The 4,904-nt window shown below is 33.6% G+C and overlaps 1 non-coding gene across 1 annotated transcript; it reads left to right on the forward strand.

Annotated features, from left to right (window-relative positions):
- Nucleotides 1-4,113: 4,113 nt before the first annotated feature.
- Trnas-aga (transfer RNA serine (anticodon AGA)) lies at nt 4,114-4,195 on the forward strand. Its single transcript has one exon. It is a non-coding gene; the product is annotated as a tRNA-Ser (tRNA).
- The last annotated feature ends 709 nt before the right edge of the window (nt 4,196-4,904 follow it).

Here is a 4,904-nt window from a genome sequence, read left to right on the forward strand (position 1 = left end):
AAGTATAATTTTTTTTACAGCTCTTAATGCAATAAAATATGATGCAGATACAATAATTTTTGTATAAATGATATAAATACTTAGTATGCTTTGATGTTGATAAAGTAATTTTATTATCTAAAAGAAAAAGCAATAATGATTGAATGGTGGTGGAAAGTAATAAAGGGCACTGGAAATGCATTTAACCCACCGCCACAAACCTTCTTTGCCCAAACCTTCGGTTGAACACTCAGATCTAGCCAAACCCCTATAGACACCCCATGCAATTGTATGGGAATATGTGGCAAATGCGCCGCATTTATAATTCTTTTCAAGTATATAGTTTTAATTTATTACCATTTTCATTGGCTTTGACATGCATTGAGCTACACCCAGAAGCAAAAATAATTGGTGAAATTATTTTGGGTTGTGAAAAAAAAATTTTTTTGTTCTTTATTTTGACACATTTCGAAGAAGGTTGATGACAAAAAGTTAATTACAATGACATTTATAGTGAAATATGAAATGATATATATTTATGCATTCGGTGGAAGGCAAGCAAAACGTGTATAGGAAACTTTTGACCTCTTTTGATATACGGGACTTTTGCATACAATACATAGACACAAGACTTTCGACAAAGCTTTTTGCCTCCTTGTAGACAAAGACGAGAATTTCTCTTTGCTGTGAGTGTATCGGCTCCGGTTGGTTGGTTGACTACAATATTCCCAGGGATAGAATTTGGTTGGTTTAAAAATGATTCTATAGTCAAACAAGTAATGGATTATTCATACGATTTACGATGTTTGACCAATGTGTTCAAAAAAAGTCGTCAAAGAATGTTGTGTTGCATCACTTTTTCTGAGCCCATCAACTTTTTTGCAAGTACAAAACTCCAGGCTTACCCGAAGTACCCAACCGAAGGTGTAACTTTTTATTATATCCTTTTTTTGTTCATAAATCGATATAATCGATATAAATCGATAGAAAATTAAATTTAAGAAAACTACCTGCAAGCTCAAGTCGTTAGCTATAATAGAAATCTGTTAAATTCACGTCCAAAGTCGAAAAAGGTCTGGCCAGACCAGGCTACACAACGGAGGGTTAAACTAAGATACAGAGTTACATCGATTTCATATGCTTTTGTTTATTAGTTGCATAAAAAGCTTATGAGATTATTTTGATTTCATTAGAAATCCCCAACCCCTACAATACTTCGCGATAATTTTTCATTTTTTAGACAGTGTTGCAAATCTTCTTAAATCAATTTCTTCCCCCTTGGGAAACTGATTGAACTAACACGGTACCCGATTAGGAGAATAAGGTGGATCCTATATTGAAATGCTTTAATTATTAGAAACTTCTTGACGGACAAAACAGTTCAAGTCTGCTCATTGGACCAAGTGAATGAAAAGGTAGTCTATACTATAGAAAAGCTGTTAAACATGCGTTATGCTCAATCAATATGGGTACGTTCCAGACAGATCTACGTTAATTAATTTAGCTGCCATCGGCATTCTCTTTCGTTGCTTTCTCTGGACACCAGTGTAATGTCCTATGCCCGTTACTATTTGTGATCTTCATTAAGATATGTCCTCCTTTTGTTTCAAGTATAATTTTCTGCTATACCCGGATGATCTGAAAATCTGTTAAACAATTAAAGGTTCAGGTGATTCATCCATTCTACAGCGTAGGTTAAGTAACTGATATGGTTGGTCCATCGAAATAAATTCCTCACTATACTTCTTATGCGCAAGTTTTCAATATAGTTCAAACATCTTACTACATTTAAAATACCTGGGTGTATATTTTGACTCATAGCTCAACTTCACCACTGACATTAAACAACCACATGGGCTGAAAAGTCTTCCTGACAAAGAAAATACGTGTTTTTTTGTTCGAAATTAACTTTATTCATCATCCATCAATAACAACGCAATCATTTCAGCGCTGCTCTAACGTTCCAATGCCACTTTTGTAGAACGTTTATCTTTTGCCTCCAAAAAGGCCTCAGTTTCAGCGAGAACCTCTTCATTCGAGCGAAATATCTTACCGGCGAGCATTTTTTTTAGGTCTGCAAACAATTCAATTTCAATTCATGATAAGTTCATTTTTGCCATTCGTTTGATTGGCTTAGAATTATCAAGACCTTCTTGCTTTTGGTCAACAGTGAGCAAACCCTACACCCACTTTAAACAGAGCTTTCTCATAGTCAAATGCTCATGCAATAAAAAGCCAACACGTTTTTTTTTCATATCTTTACTCACGCAACTTCACTTTTTGAACGTTCAACTGATTTTGTCGATTTTTTGAAGTTTTCTGAAGCTACCGTCTCATTGCCACTGCGTTGTGTATCATTGGTGTTTCTACGACAGCCTTTGAAGTCAGAAAACCATCGTTTTAGTGTTGTTTCTGATGGGCTTTTTAAGCCATTGCTTTGCTTGAACGGTATTTTTCCCCACCAAGAAGCAGTGTAAAATTAAAACACGAAATTCTTTTTAATCCATTGCTTTGAAATTAACAAAAGTAGCGTCACTCTTAGCACAATAATTCACGAACTACTTATAATGGATAGGATATTATGAAATTTTGACAGCTCTATTTTTAAGGTTAGTACAGGGTGTGCCATATAACGTTTGCTTTTTAAACCACCTATTTTTTTGTGAATGGTAACACAAATGACATGTCAAATGTGTTCATAATTTACTTAAAGGTTTGACATTTACGAAATGGGACGCTATACGCTTGAACGAAATTGGGAAATATTGAAAACCTATTTCCGATGTGGTGAGTCTTCTTCTTCCGTGGTTACAGTAAATGGCGAGTGTTACCGTGACATACTCAACGAGTGTTTGTTTCCAAAAATTGAAGAGGATGACATGGACGACATTTGGTTTCAACAGGATGGTGCAATTTGTCACACTGCCAAAATTACACTCGAAAAACTACCGGTTTTTAATTCCGATATCAATTGGCCGCCTCGGAGCCCGTTGGACTATTTTTTGTGGGGAGCCGTTAAAAACAAATGCTATGCGAACTATCCAGAGACGATTGATGCTTTAAAACACGAAACGAAATCGAAGTTGCCATTCATGAAATTCGAGCCCAAGCAATCGAAAATTATTTAAAATCGAAAATTATCTTAAAAATTGGTTTGATCGAATGGCCTACTGTAAAGCCAGTCGTGGCAGTCATTTGCCCGATATTATTTTTCATTCATAAATGACAATATTCAATCTTCAAAATAAAAAAAAAAGTTTAAAAAAATATTGATTTATTTTTTTTTTAATATAGCCGATTCAAAAAGCAAATTTTACATGGCCCACCCTATACTAACTGAAAAAGTGGTGAATATAATAAAACTAGTGCCATTTATGTGATAGATTCGGGATTTTCATTCTGTTGTTTCGTACCTCTTTTAATGGCCACATGAATATTTCCTTTTTATTCCTGTTGTCACTAGATTAAGTTTAAAAGGATTCACGAATTATTATTTATATTTTTTATGTTAATCTATAAAATGAAAACCACATACAATGCAATATCTGTTACTATTAATTTAAAATCTTTCGTTTTCCGTATGAACGTTGGGGGTACATATTTTTACATTACATACATTTTTAGTGACCACAGGTATATACGTGTATACGAAAACAAATATATATTTTTTTAATATATGCTCATTTTTAAGTGTATGCATATATATACATACATACATATGTATACCAGCAAATTATCTCATAATGAAAATATATAAGTATTTTTTTGGAACTGTAATGTTGTTTTTATAAGCAAGTGTGGAAAAGATATAGCTACTGTTCCCGCCGCTCTACATGACTTCTGCATAATTCTTAAATCAATTAAAAATCAAAAAGTATCGGTGATAAGTGGGGTAAAATAAAGTTATTTAAGTAGTCGACAAGGAAATTCGTGAAAAAACTAGCGAATCATTTACTGTGTTACGTTTTCTGTTGTAAATCAATTCTATGTATCTAAACGAAAGTTGTGTAGCGAAAATAATGGCTAGGTAATAAATTAAATATTTTATGTATCGCAAATTATGGTATATTATTGATTATACGGTACGTACAAATATTAAAATATTGCATTGAAAATGTTATAGTAAACCAACTGGCAGTCGTGGCCGAGCGGTTAAGGCGTCTGACTAGAAATCAGATTCCCTCTGGGAGCGTAGGTTCGAATCCTACCGACTGCGAAGAATTACTAATACAGTTTTTTGTTCATAAAACTTAAATTTAAATGTAAATATCAATAAGAAGAAATAATAATAATTGAAACATGGTAATTTAGAACAGGACCAACACGAGACATGTACATAGAAATATAACATTACTACTGAAGCAATCGACCGTGGCTGTGGAAGCGGAATTGAGTGTAATAAAAAGTACACTTCCAAAACTCAACTCTGCCCGCCTTTTGAGAACCATTAATTTTAGGGTTCAATAAGTGCAGTCATTAGAGGATTGTTTCTGTGCGCTGCTGTTTGAAATAACTGAAAAATAAAATGAACTGAAAAGCAATGGGAAGTTCTCTTACCTTATAATTATATTAACTGATGTTCATTTCTGGTTCAAAGGGTGTGTGATTTAGAAACAATTAATATTTTTGAAATGAGAGTAATCCTCACGAGACTCTCAATAACTCATTACATCACGAAAAAAAATTAAGTAATGGGTTTTTCAGTAAGAGCGCTTCAACTTTTTTGAATAAAACACAAACGGTTTGACTTTTTTAACTATTTTTTTTTTTTTTATTATCGAGTTTGAACATATACATTTAAGTATGAAATTCGATTTCTTTTGCATGACCACCGCGTGCACGTTTTACGAAGTCCAATCGTTGAACCCAATTTTCGACCACTCTTTTGCATAAATCGGCCGAAATTCCAGCAATTTCGCGTTCAA

This window comes from Anastrepha obliqua, chromosome 3 (genome assembly GCF_027943255.1).
Source record: "Anastrepha obliqua isolate idAnaObli1 chromosome 3, idAnaObli1_1.0, whole genome shotgun sequence".
Classification (NCBI taxonomy): domain Eukaryota; kingdom Metazoa; phylum Arthropoda; class Insecta; order Diptera; family Tephritidae; genus Anastrepha; species Anastrepha obliqua.